The sequence below is a fragment of the Eubalaena glacialis genome, chromosome 4 (assembly GCF_028564815.1).
Source record: "Eubalaena glacialis isolate mEubGla1 chromosome 4, mEubGla1.1.hap2.+ XY, whole genome shotgun sequence".
Classification (NCBI taxonomy): domain Eukaryota; kingdom Metazoa; phylum Chordata; class Mammalia; order Artiodactyla; family Balaenidae; genus Eubalaena; species Eubalaena glacialis.
The window spans coordinates 125,931,034-125,956,532 of NC_083719.1; positions in this window are offsets into that span (position 1 = coordinate 125,931,034).

Consider the following 25,499-nt stretch of genomic DNA (forward strand, 5'->3'; position numbering starts at 1 on the left):
GGCTCTGCTTTCCTAATTACCCCTAATCCGCTAAAACATCTTACAAATGCTAATTAATTAAGCCCCCTACCAGTCTAGTGATGAATCCAGGAAGAGGCCACAGTATACGGACTGTGACGAAACAGGGTGGGATGGAAATGGACATCTAGTTCAGCAGGCAGTGTTTGAAGTCCTACAGGTCAATGAAGGCAGAGAGAAGCAGTACTAGCACTGTAACAACAGGAAGGTACAGAGGACTTATAGAAATCAGCACGTATGAAACCATGGACCGTCTCTTCTTCACCCTACCCTCCATCCAGTTTTCACCTTCCACCTCATAGCGGAACAACTGTATTGCACCCTAGTCTCAGAATTGCTCATCTTCTGGAAACCTTCTGAGTTTCACCTTTGTCCTCTTTCAACCACCATTAGCACATGCACTTATCAGAAATTATCATCTCATGGTACTGTCCTATTTTCATGCTTCGCAAATTGTGTTCTTCTGAGTCATACTGCAAAAGAAGTTTGAATCAGCCACAGTGCTTTTGGCTGCAAATAAAAGAAAACTCAACTTAAACTGTAAAAGGAATTTATTGTTTCTGGTTCATTTAACTGAGGAGTTCAAAGGTAGGTCAGCTTCCGGTACCGATTAAAGATTGGGGCTCCGGTTCCCTTTCTCTGCAGTTCTCTTGGTGTTATCCGCTCTGTCTGCTCTTTCCTCTGACTGATTTCTAGTATAGTAACAAAATGCTACAACAGTTCTTAGTGACACCACTATATATTACAGCATCTGAAGAAAGAGAGAGACTCTTCTCCCAGATGTAACACAAATGCCCTGAGCTTCGTCCCTAAAGGACCAAATTAGGTTAGGCACCCACTCTTGAAAAATGTTCATTCTGGCCCAAGAAACAGTATATGAGTCAGCTTAGGCTAAGTTGTGCCATGGTAACAAATAACCCTAAGACCTCAATGGCTTACAAAGCAATAAAAGGTTTGTTTCTCATTCAGCTTGCATGTTGGCAGTTATGGAATAGCTGAGACTTCATCCATGTCCTCTTCATTCTGGGACTAAGACTGAAGGAGCAGCCCATTTCTAGAGCATATTACTCTTGTGGCAGAGGGAAGAGTGACGGCAGAACCACATGCTGCCCCTTAAAACTTCCACTTGGAAGTGGCACATGAAAGTTCCACCCACATTTTATGGGGCAAAGAAAATCATTGCCTAACTGTGTTGTCAGTGGGATGGGAGTAAGATCTTTTGGTAGGATCATCGGTAGATGGGATGAGCTTGATATACTTTGAACATAGCATAATCTACTGCAAATTCTATATGCTGATTGGGATAAATTGGGTTGTTCATCCCTGAACCTTACCAGGTAAGGGAGAGAGGATTATACTTTTGGGCTTATATCAATCAAAGCCTACCCTCTAAGTGGGAATGGAATCAATCAATCTAGACCACATGGTCTTCATTTCACTTACCAATAGATAGGGCATATTGGAGGCTCTTTGTACAGATGAGAAAACTGAAGCTTATAGCAATTTTACTTCTTTAAGATTACATAGCCAGAATTCAAGCCATGTCACCTACGTTGATATTCAGTCCTTTCCATTGTACTAAAGACTTTGAATTTGGTACTACTGTATCCAAAAACAACTTTCTTACCTAATTTATTCATTTTATTAACAAATGTAACAAACATTGGCAGGAATCATTGGCAGGAATTCACTATTCTTCCCATACAGTCACCATCTATAAAATAATTCATAGGTTCCAAATTTGAAAACCCCATAATTTGGAGACAAAGTCAAAAAGAACACACTTCATCTAGGAAAACAAGCATCCTCAAACAATGCAGTTCAGAATATACATTATACAACCTTCTAAGAGATCAGTTTGACTATATTTAGCAAAAGCCTTAAGATGTGGATGTAGACTGACCAAGCAATTCTACATATAGAAACTTCTCATGAAAGTAACCATGACTGAGTGGGAAAGTAAACAAAAGTAAAAATAAACTACAAGAATGTTCAATGCAGCAAAACGTTTAACCTAATATATTTAACCTAAATATACAACAACATGGGATTTGTTAAGTAAACCAGGGAATATGCACTCAATAAAATACTGTGTAGCTATTAAAAAAAAAATCTCATAAACAAATGGGATCTAATTAGACTTAAAAGCTTTTGCACAGCAAAAGAAACCATAAACAAAACAAAAAGACAACCTACGAACTGGGAGAAAATATTTGCAAACAATGCTACTGAAAAGGGATTAATATCCAAAATATACAAACAAGTAATACAGCTTAATATCAAAAAAACAAACAACCCAATCAAAAAATGGGCAGAAGACCTAAACAGACATTTCTCCGAAGAAGACATGCAGATGGCCAAAAGGCACATGAAAAGATGCTCAATATCACTAATTCTTAGAAAAATCCAAATCAAAACTAAAATGAGATATCACCTCATATCAGTCAGAATGGTCATCATTAAGAAGTATACAAATAATAACTGCTGGAGAGGGTGTGGAGAAAAAAGGAATCCTCCTACACTGTTGGTGAGAATGTAAATTGGTACAGCCACTATGGAGAACAGTATGGAGGTTCCTTAAAAAACTAAAAACAGAGTTACCATTTAATCCAGTAATCCCACTCTTGGGCATGTCTCTGGAGAAAACTCTAATTCGAAAAGATACATGCACCCCAGTGTTCACAGCTGCACTATTTACAATAGCCAAGACATGGAAGCAACCTAAACGTCCATCAACAGATGAATGGATAAAGAAGATATGGTATATATATATATATATATATATATATATATATATATATAAAAATAATATATGTGTGTGTGTGGGGGGGGTGTGTATATATATATATATATACAAAATGGAATATTACTCAGCCTTATAAAAGAATGAAATAATGCCATTTGCAGCAACAGGGATGGACCTAGAGATTATCATATTAAGTGAAGTAAGTCAGACAAAGACAAATATATGATATCACTTATATGTGGAATGTAAAAAAATGATACAAATGAACTTTCATACAAAGCAGAAATAAACCCACAGACATAGAAAACAAACTTACAGTTACCAAAGGGTATAGTGTGGAGGGGGGGGGTGTGGTGAGTGAGAAATTAGGAGTCTGGGATTAACATATATACACTATTATATATAAAAGAGGTAAACAACAAGGACCTACTGTAGAGCACAGGGAACTATACTCAATAACTTGTAATAATATATAATGGAAAAGAATCTGGAAAAGAATGTGTGTGTGTATGCCTATAACTGAATCACTTTGTTGCACACTTGAAACTAACACAGCATTGTAAATTAACTATACTTCAATAAAAAGAAAAGAATCTCATACCTGGATATTTAATTACATAGAAAGATTTTTTAAATCATTGTAGCAAAAGCAAATTATCAAATGGTATATGCAATATGTTTCCTTTCGTATGTATGGAAGATTTGGGTTTTTTCCTTTTGTTTATGTTTATATTCAAATTTCCTACATCAAATGTGTATTACTTTTATACTAAGAAAATAAGCAATGAAATTTTTTTTTAATGAGTCACCCTCCAAGAGAAGCCATGTGAAGCAGATGAGATTACCATCTGCAGAAGTAATAAGATCTAAGAATGTGTTGCTGATTAAACTATGGTGTCTCTCATATATGATGGAGGAGACTAAAATATAACTCAAGCAATATAATCTCTGACATGTAGTTCTCTCATAGCCCAAGAAAACGGGTCTTTAAAAATGAGAAGTTCTGATTAAGAATGGTCAGTGTGACTAGTATTGCCCACTGGGAAGGTTTGTAATTCATCAGAAAGTGAGGTAGAGTTTTTCCCAGAGAGAAGATGACAATTCATCAAATGTTCCAGCTTGGTGCTTAAAATTTTCAGCTTCCTTTCATTTTAATTCTATACTGACCTAGCTACCTTCTGTCTGAAATTACTCTTTCATCAAGAATCAATGCCCCATGTCAATGACACGTTACTTTTCCTGACTGGTGGAACTCCAATTGAACATGGCTAGGTAAAAATTCTCGTTATGCCAGTTCTGAGTAGGAATTTAATCAGTACCATTGTGTTTGCCAAGGTCATTTTAACCCAGGGTGAGTTAACCCCATCAAATGGAAGACCAGCCAATCAGTTACTTTCTTCTTATTAACATTTCCACTTTCTTCTCTACCTGAAAAATTCTCAATGCAATCAGATGTTTTGGCCAATGTTTCCAAATTTTGATCCTTGGGTTCCTTAAAACTTATATGTAGGAGTTGCCTATGTTCAGTGATTTATTTAAAATATTAGATTTAACATTATAGAAAGGAAAATTAGAAGTGTGTTCCTTCATAATCTGTCCATGCTTCCACTTATTATTGCAGTAAAATTTTTACTATAGCCAGACTTTCTGGGTACATCTTGCATATCTACACCATTGTGCCTTTGTTAAGACTCCTCCTTAAGTCTTGAACCTTTCCACACCATATGTCAAAATCTTTCTCAACCACCAGTTCGCAGGTGGAAAAAAAAATTCTCTTCCTCTGAAACCTGTAATTCAAAATTCTATTAAGTAAGATCCTATTAAGTAATAATGTAAGCTCTGCAAAGGTAGATACTTTATTTTGTTCATTTCTCTATCTCCATTACTAATTGTAAACTGTCTTGTTTTAGTAGGTAACGCAAATTGCATGAATTAGTATAATTGTCTTATTCCTAGCTTCTCTCCTCACCAAACTGCATGTTCACTGAGGGCAGAGAAGAGCAATATTAATCTGAATCACTCACGGCATTGTGCAATATGCATGTTTAACTTTTTATGCTAATAATTTTCAAACATATACCTAAATAGAGATAATAGCTCCAACCCAAATAACCCAGTTTTTATTATAGTCAGTTTTTCCATATCTAGCAATATAAGTCTTGAGCAATTCAAAAATGCATTCATGCACAAACTAAAGACAGAGTGATTTCAGGGTATAAAATCAAATTTGTATTCTAAGTGTTACATTCCTCACTCAGAAGCCAAAACTTTCAGTGGTTTCATGTCCAGATCTTAATTTAATGGATCAATTCAATGAAACCTTCTAAAATGTCACTTGGAGGATGAAATTAGCAAGCAACACTTCTCGTTGAAACATAATACAGTAGTATCATGAATATAACTTGCACTAGTTTTCAACATTTGCTTAATAAATGCCACGTCCTAAGGCTTTCCATTCTGATAGTTGAGCTTGCTGCATTTTTTCCCAAGAAAAGTAAAAAAACAAAAAACAAACAAAAAAAAAACAGACAAAAACTGTGACAGAGAAAGTCCCAAGATTTTGCTAGGTGCCAGCCCATACTTACCAAAAATGTTTTTAAAAGAAAAATGGAGTGAACAAAAAAGAAGTCTATTTCTCCAGATACCTCTACATTATTGAGCTTCAAAGGAAATTCTGACCCAAGACCTTTCCTGCTGTATCTTTGACATATGCTTTTTCTACAACACAGAGACTTATTTTTGAAATTATAATATGCTTCTGGAGTTCAACAAGGGGCAATAGAACCTCATGATTGAAAGTTTCATGAACATTTTTGAACTGGGACCAGGAAGACAGGAAACATAAGACAAAAAGCTCAACAAAGAAGAGCATCCTAGGCTAAATAAGGAGTTGGTCCCCCAAAGGAGGGCAGCAGGCTTACAGACAGTTCCACCCAGCCTCAGCAGGCTCGGATATCCAAGGTAGCTCATACAGAGAGCTGAGCACTGTAGCAAGTGTCCATGACCAGAGAATATTCTGCATCACGTGAGTGGTAGCATCACAGTCCCAGGTAGGTTTGAAATAGGACCCCAGTAGGGTAAAACAAGCCAAAGGAAGGAGGAATCAGTTTATTGGACAGATTGGAACTCACTGCCAGGTTCTGGATGTGGCAGAGATACAGTAATAACCTCAGAAAACCAGGCACAAGTACAGTCCTGAGGACTTGAAAATCATAGCCATGATAAACAAGAAATGCCCATTTGCATCACTCCCCTTACCACAGGGCACCAAACTACTCTCAGTCCACACCTGCTCATAGGGATGGAGTTCCTGTTTCAGGGAAGGGCTAGAGCTGGAGCAGAACTTGGGGGCAGACACAGTTGTGGGGAGGTCCTGAAGGCAGGAGAAGCCGGAGTAATAACAGATACCACATACGGAAGGCTTACTATGTGCCAGACTTTGCATCCATCTTTATATGCATTACCTTTCACTACTAATATTACCATCACTACTCCATGAAACATTCACTGGACACTTATTTTGTGCCAAGTATTGTTCTCCATGTTTCACATAGATCATTTTATTTGTCCTTACAACAACTGTATGTGGTCAATACATTTTATTCCTGTTTCTTACATAAAGAAATTGGAAAAAATAACTGATTGAATACCTTGTCCCCAGGTCACACAGATAGCAAGTGGCAGAAGTGGGATTATAACCCCGGCTTTCTGAATCTAGAGTCCCAATCACTGGCTCATGATTTCATTTAACTCCTAGGAGTAGCTCTTGCTAAGAGAAATTTACAGTAAATGAAGTAGACTCATTTGAGGTTCCATGATTGGCCAAGGATATGCAGGGCCTTCTGGTGTCTTCATTTTACAGGTTCAGAAAGAACTTGGATCACCCATTAAACAAATGGCAACAGCACAGTGAAGATGTGTATCCCCATCTTGAATGCTGAGGCTGGGCTACTTACACCAGGAATTTTCCTCACCTCCTGCCCTAAAGCCCCTCAGTCCTTATCTCCTTCCTTTCCCAGCCACCTCTCATAAATCTGGAATACAAGTTTTTCTATTGTTCTTCCTTTCTTCTGTTTTCATTGCTGGAAAGTGAATCTTATCACAAATAAATCCTGACCCAGAGAGACACTCCCAGAAACTGGATGAAGTCAGCCTGAAAGGTTTCTGGAATCCAGTAATGGCAAATGAATCTCTAAATTACTGGTATTAATCAAATGCCTCCTAAATCTCCTCACTTCATCGCTTTCCCACATGACCACATCCACTCAGAGCCAACTCTTTCCTTGGTACAGTTCTTGACACCTGCTATTAGAGTTGCTTCATCTAAGACATAACAAGTTACTGGTTGCACTGTCCAAGAAGAAGTAGCATTTAACTGGTGGAAGGAAAAGGGGTGGGTAGTAGTGAGCCAGAATGAAATCATGAAGCACCAAATTGGACTAGACATGGGTGGAGGAAGGCAGGAAGGAAAGAATGCAGAAGTCATGGAAGCAAGAGTCACCACAAACTTTAGGGTTTAAATAAATATTAGACCAGCTCCCTGAGAACAAAGTTGATGATTTTTGTCACTGCTTAGTGTATGCGCCATTAGGTGCCAGACAAGGAACAGGTCCCCTACAGGTTCAAGGTGCTGTGGTGGAAATAATGTTAGCACCATTTTACAAGTACCCCTGAGTGTGCTGGGCACTGTACCTGCATGACCACATTTTATCCTCAGAACAGCTTTGCAAGGGAGGTTATTCAAGTGTATAATTCACTCACATGGTTCCTAACTAAAATGATACAAAAAGCTATACCTGAGAAGTACCCCCCATCTTTATCGCCATCTACCCCATTCCCACTCTCACCCCTTATAGGTAACCACTTTGATTTGTCTCTTGTTTATCTGTCTGGTTTCTTAGTTTCTGCAGACACACACAAAAACAGAAAATATATATTCTTATTTTCACTGAAGGGAGATAGTATTATTCACACTCCTTTACACACAGGAATCCAAAGTTTGAAGAAGTTGACTGAGTCTTCCTCTGGGCTGATCTTTGGCTGGTCAAGAATCCACCTACTCCCAGGGTCATTGTTGGCTATATGAGGGTCAAGAGTCTGAGGGTCAAGAGTCAAGGCACCCCACTAAAAGTGACCCTATAAAGGTCCCTGGTTGAGTTAGTAGATTTGAAAGTTTGAAAAATGTCATGCCCTTGCTCTATGGTTCTAAGAAATCAAGCATCTAAGGTACCACTAATGCCTGGAGCTGGAGGTTTTCCTGGACTGTTCAATGGGGGTCTTTTTGCAAGCTTCATAGGAGAGAAAGGATGGGATATGCATGCTTAGGGTAAAGCTGTCAGATAAAATACAGGGTGTCCAGTTAAATTTGAATTTCAGATAAACAATGAATAATTTTTTGGTATAAGTATATCCTGCATAATATTTAAATGCATGTTCTATATTTTAGTATTATTAATTTTTGCTAAATCTGGCAGCCCTAGCATAGAGCAGTGTTGGAACTTGGGCCCTTATGTCTTTAACAGACAATAAGCCTTAGGTCAGAAGGACTGAAGGAGCTGGACTTTGGGATGAGCTGGGACTTATTCCTTTATAGCAATAAATTCTAAAAGCAGAAGTCTTATATTAAAGGTTTCATGGACCTCAAAAATAGAGAAGAACACCTTGGTCATTTCTGGGAATATAGCTTTCCAAGAGTTTCCTCAATCCCAATTAAACTGCCACCAGTGGGGCAGGAGACTGACAATTGCAGCCTACCCTAGCCAGTGCATTATTGGCATTTCTTTGAATCTTTTGTCGTCATTAATTTATTTTTTTTAATTTCATTAAAAAAAATTTTTTTTAATTTATTTATTTTTGGCTGCATTGGGTCTTCGTTGCTGCACGCGGGCTTCCTCTAGTTGCAGCGAGCAGGGTCTACTCTTCGTTGCGGTGCGTGGGCTTCTCATTGCAGTGGCTTCTCTTGTTGCAGAGCACGGGCTCTAGGTGTGTGGGCTTCAGTAGTTGTGGTGCGTGGGCTCAGTAGTTGTGGCTCGCAGGCTCAGCAGTTGTGGTGCACAGGCTTAGTTGCTCTGCGGCATGTGGGATCTTCCTGGACCAGGGCTCGAACCCGTGTCCCCTGCATTGGCAGGCGGATTCTTAACCACTGTGCCACCAGGGAAGCCCATAATTGACTCTTAAACCTAATGGTTCTCAAAGGGTGGTCTGAGAATCATCTGCACCAGATTACCTGCTTTGTTTGCTTGTTTATTTTAATGCCCATCCCTAATACCCATGACAAGCCTAATTAATCAAAATTTCTCTAGAATGATCATAGAAATGTGTATTTTTAACCACCCTCTATGTGATTCTTCTGCACCTGAAGTTTGAAAATCACTTATTTAAATCATATGAAATTTATTTTTCATTTATGTTCACAGGCAATAAATTGACTCAGAATAATTTAAGCCAAAAAGGAATTTATTGGAAAGACTGGGGAGAATTTACAGAATTGAAGTGAAAGCTGATGAGCTTGGCTTGGAGAGGGAATAACCAGGCAGCTCTGGGGATCTTGGCAGGAGAAACCACTCATCAGACATAAAAGGAATATGGCAGCAAAAGAAGGGGCACTTACAGTCCTCTGCCCCTTTCCTCACCCACCAGAACGTAAGCTCCATGGGGGCAGGGACCTCTGCCTGGCACACAGTAGGTACTCAATACATATTCCTCCTTTGCTCTGTTCACAGTTTCTTGAGACAGACTCTGATTGTTCTGACTTGGGTGACAGCCACCCCTTGACGAGAAAAAGGCAATGAACCTTGATTTATAGTCCCACCCACAGTGCACATGCAAGAGGAGAGGTTATTCCCCCAAGCAAAGTTAAGATTTATTATCATAGGAAGGAGGAATAGATTCTAGGTGATTTTAACAATTTTCCAGTATATCATGGTATAAGGTATCATTCTAAGATAATTTTTTCCCCAAATTGTTCTCCAATTATTCCCAATATCACTTATATTCATCAATCTTTCCAATCTTCCTTCTATGGAATACTTTACTTAAACATAGGATACATTGTTACACCTAGCCACATCTTTATTGAGATTCTCATTTCACTCCATAGATCTGTAACTCTCTGTAACTCTCTGTAACACTAAATTCACTCCTATTTAAGACACAGGATTTTCCCATCACCTTTCAGAACCATAAAGTAATTAAATAGGCTGCTCTTTGCCCTACCTACGTGGCTCCATTCTCTGCAGATATGCTCCTAGTTTTAATGTTCTTGTTCTTGGCATTGTAAACATCTTGCATTTCCCTCTAGGGCTAAACTGTATGTTTGCTTAGCAATGAACTCCACTCTGTTTTTCCCTTAGGTACACTCCAGCCAGACACTGATCATAAGATAATATACATTTTCTTCTTTGAACTTCTCAATAAAGTGATCCCAGCCTTCTTCTTTTTTTTTTTCTTTTAATTAATTTATTTATTTGTTTTTATTTTTGGCTGTGTTGGGTCTTCGTTGCTGTGCATGGGCTTTCTCTAGTTGCGGTGAGCGGGAGCTACTCTTCGTTGTGGTGCGCGGGCTTCTCATTGCGGTGGTTTCTCTTGTTGCGGAGCACAGGCTCTAGGCACACGGGCTTCAGTAGTTATGTCACATGGGCTCTAGAGCGCAGGCTCAGTAGTTGTGGCACATGGGCTTAGTTGCTCCGTGGCATGTGGGATCTTCCCGGGCCAGGGATTGAACCCGTGTCCCCTGCATTGGCAGGTGGATTCTTAACCACTGCACCACCAGGGAAGCCCTGTCCCAGCCTTCTTCATTTGAGTTTATTTTAGGAAATGGAAAGTTGCAGACAATCAAACAAGAAGGCCCTAACAATAGGTACCCCCAATTTCCCAAGTTTCTTTAGTGTTAAAGGGAGGCCCTTCTGCTTAATATCCAACTAATTTTGCCTGAGCCCTATCCTATATTTTATTTATTTATTATGAAATATCCATATTTATTGGGGGGGGCTTCTCCTTATTATTCCTGAGAATCCTCAGGGCATAATTCCACATTGTAACAAATCCACTTTGATCATCATTTACCATCTCTCACTATGGACCACTGCTTTGTACCCCTCTGCTGGTCACCTCTCACCATCTCACCGTTGTTTTACAGGCTCTCACTACAAGGCTTTGTTAAAGGGTACAGCCTCAAGGACATGCCCCCTGTCTTGGTATGGCCCACACCAGGAGGGTACAAGCCCTGTCCTAATTCTCCGTAATCCAGCACATGAGTGATAAAATACTATTGAAATCTTGAGAATAATGCAAGGAAAAAGAAATTTTTGAACTCGATATTAAGCAGCACAGCTCCTAGGATCTATAGGTCTGAAACTGGTTTCCTTCCCCAGTACACAGAGCTATAGTTCAAGGACTGGGTCACCTCCTCCAAGAGAGCTTTGGTTTTTTCTCTTTTGCCCCGAGTCCAAGCTTTTACTCCCTTCAGCCCCACAGAAAGGAGGAAGCAGAGCTATCCCCGCCCCTAATCTGAGGCTCTATTCATTTCTTCATTACGGAGAATCACAATAAGCATATATCATTGTCCCCATGCTGGAGTCCAAACAAAGCAACTCCAGTGGTAGAAAGTGTAATTCTCTGCATGTTTTTCCAGCGTAAAAGATAGGGGGAAGGTGCTGGGGAGGGAGTACTGGACACTTTAACCCACAATGAACTGCACCACACCGGCTATAGCTCATGCTTACACCTCATCATGAAGGAAAGATCAAACCTACCTGCTTCCTGTTGGGAGGGATCTGGTTTTGTGAAAACCTAACGACAGTATTTAAGCCAACGTATTTCCCAAGGAAAACAACGTGATTTTCTGGGACAGACCAAATAAAATCTACATAAAAAGTAAATAAATAAAATGCCTCTTCTCTGTAAGGATGCAGTCCTGTTGAAGATACTCCCAATTTCTGTTATGACAGAGTACTTTATGCCCCAACCTGAAATCTTTGGCAGGGTTTGAGTGATTTTGTGGGTTCAGAGCTTCCCTGAGTACAATGATGAGTGGACATTTATCTTAAATGTACATGATTAAACATCTCACTAAAGACTTGAGGCTAAGAATGCAGCCCAAGAAGGAAAAACTGAGCCTTAAATTCCCTGTTGAAGCATTACAATCGATATAAGGAGGAATTTGGTGAGCAAGAAGCTGAAAGTTCACATTGGCAAATGGTACTTACAACAATAAGATCTAGTCTAAGAAACCAATGTTACACTGTTGCCAGCAAAGGCAGGTTTCCATCATCTTTGTTGTACAGAGGCTCATCCTTGGGCCACAAAAGACTCAGTCAGGAGTAACAATGCAGAATGCCACAGGGAGCTGCAGACAACTAGGGCTGAAGGGAGGACTTTGATTTATCTCTTGCTGGCATTGGTTCTCTTTAGGCTGCAATCCTGAACACAAAGTATCAGAAGCAAGAGCTTGTTCTACTGGAGAAACCCGTAGAAGGCCCAGGAGCCCAGAATACAGGGGTGCTCCATTTCAGGTCTTTACCATTTACAAGGTAGGTGGCTGTAACTCTGGGCAAGTCATTTCACCTTTCTGCACTCTAGCTGGAAAACAGCACAGTTGACTGAGAACTGGGGTATGGTTTAATAGTTTGCAAACATAGACGACTGGAGGGATTGACAGAAATGAGCTCATAAGTGGTGTTGGATTTAGATGCCCAGAGAAAGAAACATGGGATCCATCTTACCAGTGAGTAGCTCTTGTCTGCCAGATAATTCTAGCTCCATGCCCCTCTCTGTTTTTCCTTTTTGCATTTTTTACAAAAGTTTATATGAAATCCAGTATAATTTTTTTGACAATAGTTATTGTAGTATGGAACTACTTCAAGTTGTGGCCAAGTCCTGCCCTCTAGTGGTCTAAAACTTGCAATGCGTCATCATTAAATTGTTTTTGCACTTCCTGACAATTTTTAATGGTTGCGTGACCTCAACTGTTATATTAGTCATGTCTCAGAAGATGGAACTAACTAAATGTGACTTTAAAATTCATCTAGTCCTTCTTGAAGTCTGAAAAAAAAATTCATCTAGTCTGTTCCATTTCATAACTCAATCCTTCCAAAATTTTACTTGGCTCTTTCTTCAACACCCAACTTCCACATAAAGATAGCAGAGTAAAACAAGATCACAGAAACTTCTTCCCACATCTGATGAAGTTGTTATTTCTTTAAGGCCAATAATTAATCAGCAGCAACCAGAGAGGAAAAGAGTAGCACTTGAACCACTATCTTTTAGGTTTGGTAGCCATGAAAAGAAAAGAGACTCCAGTGTGACTGAGGACAACTCCTAAGGTCACACCCATCTCCCAAAACAGAGTTAGTCAACAAAATACTGGGGATTCAAAATGATGTTGTCTAATTGAAAAGTTAATAGAAAGCTGCACTCAGCTCTTAAACAATCCTGTGATGGAGGGTAGACAAGTTGGTCCCAGGTAAAGTGGGAAAGGTGTTCAGGAGAATCCATCTACACCACTTCAGAGAAGCTAAAAGCAAAGTTACTCATTGTTAAACATGAGCAAAATGAAAAGAAGTAGTACAGAAATTATACAAATCTACTACAATGAAAATGAGTAATATATCAGGCAAGACAAAGATGAAACAAACAAACAAAAACCCTCAGGAAGAAAATAAAACCTAAAGGAGAAATGCTGATTCCCTTTCAATGCTTCATTATAGAGAAGAATTCATTAAGATACAAATTCATTGAGACAAGACCGCAAAGAAAAATCATAAAACAATTGACTAAGATGAAAGAAGTGATTGTAGAGCTAAGAAAAAAACAGAGAAATGAAACAACGTTGTTATGGATTTAATAAATGGCAAAAGAGAGAAAAGTGGGGTTGAAAACATCATAGAGAGGTGGCTGGGGATAATCATCGAAAGTGCAGAGTGAAAAGACAATGTGATTAAAGAACAGATGAAAGAAGATATATAGAGAAAAAATCATCCAACATGGAGACGTTGCATCCTTAGAGTATAAAGAAAAACAAAAATGAATTCAAAGACATAACCTAGGAAGAATTTCCTGAAAGGAAGAACTGTATTCACAGATAAGAAGGGCACACCTTAGGTTAAGAAAATTTGATACAGAATGATCAAAATTGAGATCTTTCCTGGTTAAACTATTCAATGTTAAGGAAAAAAAATCTTTCAGACATTCAGGGAGATAAAGGCAAGTCAGCCACATGAGGGGAAGAAGTCAGGTGGGTTTCAAGCCTCCTCCATTTCAACTCCAATGCCCAGAGACAGTGGAGCAATGACTACAAACTTCTGAGAGAAACAGTGTGCCCAAGAATATTAGACCAAGTCAGGGTGTTACCAAGTATGGAAATAAAAGACAGATAATTTCTGATATGAAAGAGTTCAGGAAATATAATACCCATGAACTCATTTTAAAACAAAACAAACTAAGCAAAGCTATTTGACAAATACAGTTGACCCTAAAACAATACAAGTTTGAACCGCAGGGGTTCACTTAACACGCAGATTTTTTTCAATAAATACATTGGAAAATTTTGTGGAAATCTGAAAAAAAAAGTCACAAACTGTGTATTCTAGAAATATCAAAACAATTAAGAAATGTTATGTCATGAATGCATAAAATATATGTAGATACTAGTCTATCCTTATATAGGCATATTTAATATAAAATTAATAGTATGTTAGTTTTCTTACTGTTTTATAACTTTGCTTTCAAAGAATTACATTACTGTACAGTTTGCCCCTCTTTCTCCCATAAGTGGAGAAACTGCGTATTGGTCTACCATCCCAGGTAAGTGTTTTTTAAAAAAAATGTTAACAATGTTTCCAATACTGTATTATGCATATGACTGTAATACTGTATGCCATAAAAATTTTATAACAACATTATAAATTAGTGTATAAGCTAGGCTACCATAAAGCAATTATATTGCTACTTCTTTGTTATCAATGCACGAATTGTTATACTTGTACATAAATATGAATTGCTTTTGCATATTATCTTTTCATTTTTGATGTCTAGTCTTAGTATTATGTATAACATCTACAGTGTTTTGTATCATATAAGACAATATTAATGTAGGTACTGACAGACAGACAATTCATCTTGTAAATAGATGATGTAAACTTATGGTAAATACAGTACTGATAAATATAGTACAGTACAGTAAATGTATTTTCTCTTCCTTACGATTTTCTTAATAACATTTTCTTTTCTCTAGCTTACTTTATTGTAAGAATATATAGTATATAATACATATGACATACAAAACATGTGTTAACTATTTATATTACCAGTAAGTCTTCCAGTCAACAGTAGGCTATTAGTAGTTAAGTTTGGGGGGAGTCAAAAGTTATACAAGGATTTTCAACTGCACAGGGGTCAGCGCCCCTTACCTCCACATTGTTCAAGAATCAACTGTAATCCCAGCTGAACAAGAGTCAAACAATAATAAAGAGCTCATAATAATAAAGAACTCAATAATAAAGAATAAACGTATGGACACCAAGGGGGGAAAGCGGCGGGGGGTTGGGGTGGTGGTGTGATGAATTGGGAGATTGGGATTGACAATGTATACACTGATGTGTATAAAACAGATGACTAATAAGAAACTGCTGTATAAAAAAATAAATAAAATAAAATTCAAAAATTCAAAAAAAAAAAGACATTGGGTATTCTAAATCTCAAACATGCTATATTCTTTCAGTTATTTAAGGATTGATTTCACTTAGCAATGTTTTGTGATATTCAGTGTGTGTACTGTATAGTTTATTAAATTTATCCCTTAATATTTCATGGTTTTTAAAAAAATAAATAAATAAAAATAAAATAAAAATAAAGAACTCATGAGTGAAAAAACGATGAAATAAAGAAGTACTGTGAAATGCTGCTATAGTCTGAATACCTGTGTCCACCCAAAATTCATATGTTGAAATCCTAATGCCCAAGGTGATGGTATTAGAAGGTAGGGCCTTTGGGAGGTGATTAGGTCATGAGGGTGGTGCTCTCATGAATGGGATTAATGCCCTTATAAAAGAGACCCCAGAGGGATCCCTTGCCCCTTCCACTATGTGTGGATACAGCAAAAAGATGACCATCTAGGAAGTGGGCCCTCATTAGACACCAAATCTACTGAGGCCAGCATCTTGGACTTCATAGCCTCCAGAACTGTTAGAAATAAATACTTGTTGTCTATAAACCAGTTTTGGGTGTTTTTGTTGTAGCAGTCCAAATGGACTAAGGTAAACATCAAGTTTACTTAATTTCACAGCTAAAGCTAATCATGTGTGGACATGAAGGAAGCATAAAAGAATATACATACCAGAGCCTTAACAAAGTGAAAATATTATAAGCAAAATCTGGAAAAGTGAGGTGGAAGGAAAATAAGCACAGTAATTCTCTTCTCTTTAGTAGTAGGGGTTTAGCCAACTACAGCCTCGGGCCAAACCCAGCCCACCACCTGCTTTTGTAAATAAAGATTTATTGGAGCACTGTCATGCTCAGTCATTAAGTATTGTCTCTGACCGCTTTCTTGCTATAATGGCTGAGCAGAATGGTTGTGACCCTTTGCAAAAAAATGTTTGCTGACTTGTTTTATAATATAGACAATATCAATATATTTAAATTATATAAATATATCCATATAACTACAATTGAAATATGTAACAAAAAAATGACTGTGTCTTTCAAATTGCTATATTAATTGTTTTAACTGTAGAGGGATCTTTATAGAGGACATTTTTATCCAACCTGTATATCTACATGCATGCACATGACTAAAATAATGTTCATTGAATGTTAATACTTGTTACATTTGAGTGGTAAGATCTGGAGTAATTTTCTGCTTTTTTATGCTTGTGTATTGCCTGATTTTTTTTTTTTTTTTTTTTTGTAATTAGCATGTACAATTAAAAAAAAAAATTAACATGATTAATTACTCCTAAAAATAAAAGGGCCAGCTTATTCCATTTCCAACCCAGCTTTACTGAAAAGGTTGCACATCCTGGTTGGTAAGGTCTTCACCCCCTCTTTTTCTTCACTTCAAAATGTTGATATGTCTATTTTGGAAATGTGATTGGAGAATTTCACAGTCAAGAGCTGGGAGGTTCCTTTCTTCACTTCCTAGAAGACCTGCCTTCAAAGGAGGGTTAAAGAATACATGGAACAGCAGAGGGCACCCTCCTCCATGTTTATGGGACTGTAATACACGTCCCAGCTTTCAGTGTCCGTACCTGCCCGGCCCTGCCTTTTAGAAGTGGTGTGAATGGCAGGCATTGAACACCTCTGGGACTCAGTTTCTCTACCTCCCACTCCTGCCCACCACCAAGTCATCCTCCACACTGCAGGGCAGACCAAGCCACTGTCCTGCCAGCAACCCTTCTGTGACTTCCCGCTGCATTCAGAATCAATCCTAAACCCCTAAACCAAGGCTGCCAGAGCCCTGCCTCTTCCTGCTCCTGCCATCTCACTGCACCACCACATCACACACTATGCTCCCACACACTGGCATTTTGTCAATACCTAGAACATATTAAGCTCTTTCCCACCTATGGGCCTTTACACTCGCTGTTTCCCCTGCTGACTCTTTCTTCTACTGAGCTCATTTGCATTAAGGAATCCTCAGTGCTTAAACCTGGTTAACTGTCACCTTCTCAGAGAGGCCCTCCCTGATGACCCTATCAAAAATCTAACCCACTTTATTTTCTATCACTGCACTGTGTGCAGGATCTTACTTGTACTTACCACTGTCTGTAATTGTTTTATTTGCTTAATTGTTTTTTGCCTGTCTCCCACTAGAGCCTAATTTCCACGAGAGCAGGTACCTGCCTGTCTTCTTGGTCATTATATCTTTAGCAGCTAGCTGGTGCTTGGCAACTGGTAAGTCCCCAGTAAGTATTTGTTGAATTAGTGAATGAATGGATTTACAAAATAAGTGTACTGGCTGCTCCCTCAAGGCTATTATAAAAAGAAATAGTGTAAAAGCCCTTGTAATGGGCTGAATTGTGTCCCCCAAAATTCATATGCTGAATACATATTTTGTAGTTCACACATGTATATGTATTTCCTTCTTACCAGAACAATGGAAATGCTACAAAAGTACTAACTCAACTTTTATTTCACTTCTTGTTACCTGTACATTCTACCAACACTGCCTACCTTCACCTTACCTATGAGTAAGGAAGGACTGAAAAGAAAAGAACTATAGGAAAGAAACATACTTTCTTCCTATGTCCTAATTTTCAGCCTAAGTATTGTCTAATACACAGAAGTAACATGAATAAGAAAGGGTATGATGGGGATCCTTGGTCACTCATGTTTCTTAGGATGCCACTGTCCTCCTTCTGTTTTCAGAGCAAGTTCTGATTTGAACAGAAGCATGGCCTCTCAGTGGTACCTATAACACACTTGCCTGGTACTCACGTGAGTTTCGCTGAACTTCCATGCATCATGGGTGCAGCTGAATTCCGTGTTCATGGGACATCGTGAATGCTGTATGCAAATGGGTCTGTGAGGAACAGCAGTGGACACGTATATTACATATGCATCTCCTCTGCTCACATGAATGCTCCATTGTCCCATTGGACTTTACTTACAAAACACAAGTTCAAAGATAAAATTATGAAGAATTTCAAGATAGCCACAACAGAGCATTAAACTAAACACAGGACCTGCTGAGTGTGGGTCCCTGGACAACTAACTACACAGATTGCAAACCCTTGAAGCCAGCCCTGAAAAAAAAAGAAGCCATCATTCAAGAGCAAAGAAATTAAGTGGGCCCCAGGCTGCAAACAAAATGCCAAAGAAAAGCATCCTGTGGAGGTCCCTAAAGCTTTCCTGTAAAGAAGTCCCAAAGTGAAGTTTAGTATCCACCCCTTAACAGTAGAAACAGGAATTAACTAATTTTCACTATTGGTCTATGGTATCTCAGGTCCAGTGGGCTTTGTGAGACTGAGAACCTATAAAACAAAACATTTTTTCTATGGGAACTGTTCCTAAACTCTCAAAAATCGACTTGCAAATCTTCTTTGGGAATCCACCCTGTTTCTAAGATAAAAATGACCTGTGTCTGTCAGTGCTGGGACAACATTTGGCTCTTTAATAAGGCAGAGCCCAGTTGGTCACCTTGCTGAGACCACAAAGAGTTTGTTGGAAGCAGCCAGGTGCCATGGAATCCATGGGCTGGAAGCCCGGAGACCCACGTAGGGTGACCAACTCTGATAGGAAGTGTGTGGCCTTAATAACTCACTTAGAAACACTGGGTCTCATTTCTCTCTTCTGCAAAACCAGAGAGTTGGATTTGATGATCCCCAAGGGCCATACTGTGCTAAAAATAACCAGAACCAGCAAAACTTTTTGAGTCTGGAAAAGACAGAGAGAAAAGAGTGAAAAAGTCACATGGAATAACTTGACAGTGAATAATGAAATGGAGATGCTTGTAGAAACCACTGTGGACTGGTCCTAACCGGCTCTTTGCAGGTCTTGAAAGTTCCCTGGCTGCTTATGGTCTGACTTCTTCCAGGCCGAGGGAGTGTGGGCTGGGGCAGTGGTCAGCAGCAGCTTTTCTGACCAGCTTGTTTTCCTGCCTGCCCACTTGGGGCAGTGCCTTTCCTTTTGTTACTCTGGAGACAACTTTGGCCAATTTGTGACCCTGGACCAGAGGAAGATCCTGAAGGACTTGTGACTTCTCTAATGTTTTTTTTAGTACTACTACTTTTCTTATTAACCCATTCCTGGCCTCTGACCACCTTAAGTCTCTAGGAACACTCGTGGAAACAAAGCTTTCAGGAGGCAGTAGGATTTGAAGAAAGTAAGATGGGGTGAATACCTGAGCTCTAGATTTGATGCTGACAAGCTGGGTGACCTCAAACAGGTCTCTTCTTCCCACGGTTATTGTTTTTTCCCCTCTCCAGCATCTCTTCTCAGGTGACCGCACTGTTTTTCACTTGTGGATACACCCCTCTTCTATTATGAAATCCTAATGTTTATGTGGGACTGACACTTCTTCCAGCTCTCAGGTAAGCTCTACTGTCTTAATCCATTTGGCACATCCTATCCCTCTGGCCACAGTGATGGATCAGGGCTAAGAACAGGACCTGATTGGAGCAATGAGAAGACTGGACACCTGAAAAAGGGCTTCTGGGAGAGAAAAGTTTGGTATCTGTTCACTAGATTTAAAGGCATGAGCATGTGAGGCTTGGAGCTGCTGTAGCCATCTTGCTTTCATGAATCTGAGCCAGTCTGAATGAAGTCAACAAATGCATGAAGAAAAGCAGAACAAATAGAAAAGTACAGACACTGTGCCTTAATGACATTTTCTGAGCCTCTGGATCAAACTGTGCCTGAAGCCAAAAAGCACCCCTGGATCTGAGCCAATAAATTTCTTTGTTTATTTAAGCTGGTTTAAACTGAGATTTTGATCACTTGCAAGAATAATAATTCTAACTACTATACTTCATCTCCCTGGGCCTCAATTTCCTCTACTGCAAAATGGCTATTTTGTGGACAGTAATTAGCATGGGCCAGCATAATGGTATTATCTTTTCCAGATGTGGCCATAATTCCAGGGTGGTAGCAAAAACAATTTTTCAAAATGCCAAGGACTGATTTCTTCACCTATGAAGCATCAGATTTCACAGCCTCATGTACATGTTACATAGCAGCCTTTAATAGATGTAATTATAATTGTTCACATATAGTATAATTTTGTATTTCTGGCTGGGGTCTCTTTTCTGAGCCTCAGATGCCATATCCAACTGAATACTGGACACCTCCATCTAGATGCTTTACAGTCATCTCAACCTTCAGGTTCCAGACTGAACATAGATCCTCCAACCCTCCCAACCCCGACCCTGCATTCCCAATTAGAATTAACAGCACCACCAATCACCCAGCTGCCCAAGCCTGAAACCTGTAAGATTCCCTTTCCTCGCTTTCCTTCTTCCTTCACAATCCATTCCATCTGCAAGCCTCGTGAAGTCTGCCTTCCAAATAGCTCTCATATTTTCACCTTTCTCTCCAATACTCTTGTCACTTTTATATGGGGCTCATCAATACCCTGGCCAACCACTGAAAAAGATTTCTGATTGGTCTAAAGAGGGTTCTCTCCTTCTGGGTTCTGGTTTCAGTTCCTTCCCCTCATTTCTTTGTGCCTAGAAGTGGTGAGAGCTCTGCTGCTACTATCCCTGCTTGACCACATGAGCCTCTGTGGTTCCTCTCTGTAGATAAACCTTCCCTAGATTGTTCTAATGTGAGGTCCCATCTGTTTCCCACTGGGACCCTAACCCTTACACACCTTCTCATGAGCACTTCACTCCCAACAAAGATGACCCTGTAATGACTCTCCTTTCCTCTCCTCTCCTAGACTTCTATTACGTAGCCTGGAGGGGAGGATGGAGGAAGCTGAAAGGCCCATGGTGGTAAGGCCAGTTTTGACTTTTAGGAAGCCCTGAGGATTTGTGGGGAGAGGGATGTCCTGGCCCCAACTGTTGACAACTCTTTTTGGAATAAGGGACTAACTCCTCTTTGTCCATTGTTTGAGCCCTTCTTCTCAATGCTGGAGCAATAGGGAAAATATGGCTGACCATCCTCTTACAGCATCTGGTGCAGGACTTAATTAAGCTTCCAAACACAACCCAGCCACCATAGATCTTTCGATTGCTAGCTGATATCTTCTATTTATTAGTCTCTCACTAAAGCTTTGCCTTGAATGCTTATGGGTGGGCAGTACTCGGGTAGCTAGTGGTTTCTTCTACCTGGAGGCAAGACAGGTGAGGGAATCAGAACAAACACACCCAATCTGACCCAGTTGGTAGTGAATTATTTGCATGTGAGAATGTCATATTTGTGTAGCACGCTACAGTTTAACAAGGGCTTTCATCCCCCACCAGTTGGCACATGGCTGAGTAATCAATAACTGTTTTGTAAATGATTGAATAATCTGTAGAGTCATTTTCTCCTCTTCAAAATAACCCTGTGAAGTGGGCAGAACACGGACTATCATTCCCATTTTACAGACAAGGAAACCCGAGCCCAAGGTGGTGGAATAAGTTTCCTGAGATGACACAGCCAGCAATTACAGCAGCTCAAACCAGAATGTGGGTGTGTTAGGCACCTAAACCAGTTCATTTTGAAAGGAGACTGGCCTGCTGTCAGAAAAGGAAAGGGCTCCTGGATGCGGTGAACCTAAACCAGTTCATTTTGAAAGGAGACTGGCCTGCTGTCAGAAAAGGAAAGGGCTCCTGGATAGGGGGAGGATAACATCCTACCTCAACAGGCACTACTACAGCCCAGTTGGTAGCTGCCAAGGGGATCGAATGAGTAGGCAGAAGTTCAGGCTGCTAACCAGCTGGGAATTGAGCAAAAGGAAAAAGAAAAAGACCTTCTGGTGCCAAGACTCCAGGGAAATGTTTGTTGACTTTTTGCTTCATATCGACTACTTCCAACTAGGCTTTGAAGCTAACTTTTTGATATAAGGGCTCCCTGGGGTGGGTGGGGAGTTCAGGGCCTTGTTGCCATGGTTCTCTAGGCAACCGCAAACCCACAGCAGCTCCAGGAAGATGCCTGAATTACATGGAAAGTGACGAGGAACTACGGAGAAAACAGAGAGAACTCCCAGGAAAGTGGAGACAGAAAACAAGAATTTAAAGGGCAAAACAAAAACTGCTACAGGGATGGGACAATAGCCATCAGCACTGTGCCTTCAGGATGCCAAAGGTGCTTCTTCCCGAGTCCTTCACCATAAAACTGTCCCATACAGAATTGAACTAGGAGAGGTTCAAAGGAACCAGCAGCCCTAGCTCTCAGCCAAATTTCTTAAAATGGATTTCTGGGTGGAGGGAGCTTCTGAAAACGAAGATGTGAACATTTACATTTACCCCCTGACTGTGGGTTCTTCTTGCTCCCCATCACCTGTAGAATGAAGTCTGTGCTTCTGCAAAGAGTTTACAGGCACTACTGAATTTCTCTCTCCACGCTCAACAGTGTTCTTGAATCTGGGCATCTGTGCAGGTTTTATCCCCCCTTGGCTAATTCCTGTTGATCCTGAGGGCTGAGGTTCAATGTTACTTTCTCTAGGGACACTTTGCGATCCATTTCTACCCCTATATTAAGTCCAGCGTTCCTTTTATGCATTCCTTGTATACTTTCCCATGGCATTACGGACTTTTTATGATGGCCACACAGCCAGCCCCATTGAGGGTATGTGTGTTGCATCCTCGGCTACATCTCCCATATGAACCAGAGGCCCTAGCCCTTAGGAAATGTTCATTAAGTCTCTGTTGAACAAATAAGTGGGAGAAATACTCAATATCTCCATAAGAATCTTCTATCTCACCAAGCAAGGTAGGAAAGGGAAATAATCAAGTATGGGGGGAGGGGGCGGGATTTGAGCAAAGAGGTTTTTCTTAAGGACAGAAACACAAAGGAGTAAATGGCCCTTAATCTAGGGGTCGTCAAGAAGCATATTACTGATAATTGTGCAGTTATAATTGCCCTTACTGGAAAGAGGGGCCTTCTTGGAAGTACTGGAGAGATTTGGAGATGTCCTTCTTTAAGAGTAAAGGTAGAGAATCAAAATCCAAATGTCTGGATATGTCCAAAAAGAGATCACACACAAATGAGTAAGTGGACAAGACAGCCAATGCGGGGCTGAGGGAGTCACCCCAGCTAGAAGGACAAGCTTCTTCTCAGCTCCAGCCAACTGCTGAAATGCAAGAATGCAGGGCACTGTTTGCCAGAGAAGCCAGAAGTCCATGTAGTCTGTGTGTGTGTGTGTAAGTCTCTCCAACTTGTTTATATTTTAAAAAATCAACTTGCATGAGCCCCGAGATGCCAGTGTTTGGCCTTTGCACCAATAGACCTGGCTTCCCTTGGGTCTGTTTATCTCAACCTGTAGACACTAAAGCTCCAAACAACATGACTCACCACCTATAGAAAGTGATCAATATATGAATAACTAAATAAGGACAGAGACTTCTCTGCATCAATTATTGGCACATAGTAAGTGGTCAATAAATAGATGCTGAGCGGGAGAAAGAGAATAAACGAATAATGAATGTATGTCTGCAGTTCATGATTTCTACCACTAGTTGGCAAAGTTCAGTTTTTTCTGCAGACGGACACATCACATTGGAGATTTCTGAGTGGGAGGATTTACCTTAAACCAAACAATTCTCGAAAGAAATAACATCTTTTATTAAGATAGTTTTATGGGCACATCTACAAGCCATGCATACTTAGCTTGAACATCCCATAAATACCAAGAATGTTTTCTCATTGTCTTTGCTCTCCCTCCTCACTTCCCACCCCAGTCAGCTCTGGATACAAAGTCATTAGAAGGAGATGGTTTCCCTTGGTGTGAGTAGCATCATGGTTAGAAACAGAGGATGAATACTAGATGGCAGGGCCAGGGTGGAGGCGTTGTGTATTCAAGAAGCACACAGTCTTTTTGGATAAATAGACCTTTAACCCGGTTATAATACAATGTATTTGATACTATAATGGTCATGTGGAGATGATGCCTTGTGGACCCAGATAAGAGAGAGACTATTCGGTCTTGGTGAGGAAGGTGCAGGAAGTCCTCAGGTGAGTAGTTCATGGGTTGGATGGACCTTGAAGATAAGAAGGAATTCACCAAGGTACAAAGGCAGGAAGAACATTCACTCATTCGTCAAATATCTACTGAGCAACTATGTGTGCCTGGCACTCTCCTGGCCATTAGGGATGCAGCAGTGAACAGGATACAAGGGCCCTGTCCTCAAGGAACTCACAATGCAGTGGGAGAGACATTTAATAATCAAGAGAGGAAATAGATTTTTTTTAAAATACAGTTTGTTGGAAGAACTGGGAAAGAAAAAGGTAGGACGCTGTGAAGGAAATAGGAGGTGAGGCCTATATTATATAGGGTGGTCCAGCGAGGACTCTGGAGGAGGTTGCACTGTAGCTGCAAATGAAGGATGAGAACCATTAGTCATAGGAACAAGATGGTGAGGTGGGAGTGGGGGCCCAGAGGATCCTTTTAGCAGAGAGAATACCCAATGCTCTCCAGGAAGAAGACATTTAACCATTGTGAAACCATTCCTGAAAGTTGGGGAAACCTCCCAGGATATTTGAGGAACAGTAAAATGTTCCTGTTATATTAGGATGTACAGTGGAAAAGGGGGAAAGACATTGGTGGGAGCTGAGGCCTGTTTGCAGAGGGCCTCAGACTTTTATCTTAAAATTTAGTCTTTCCCAAACATGTGTCATAGCCATAGCAAACTTAGCACTTCTGCCACAGCCTCATTCTAACAGAACTATTATTTCCTTATTTTTCTTTCAATAAACTTAACTTTTATGTAAAATATTTTAAAGGAAAGCTTAATAATATTGCCAATACTATATACAGAAAGACAGTATCATTTGCCATTAAGAACAGGTAACCAGAAAATTGAGCACAAGACCAATAAAATTCTCACATGCCTCCTAAAATTTTGTCAAGTGGTTCACATCCTATATAGGATATGGGAATGGAGGACACTAAGAAATTTTAATTAGAGAGCTAAGGAGATGAGATTGCTACTTCAGAAATCAGCACCGAAAGCACTATTCCATTTATATCTCCTAAAAACCATGATGATGATCCTGGCAGCCATAAAAAAGGATATTCCTGGACAAGAACTGCTCAGCCCAAGGGGCTTTCCAGTGGAGATTTACATAAAGCCAATTTTGAAAGCCCTGACAAATA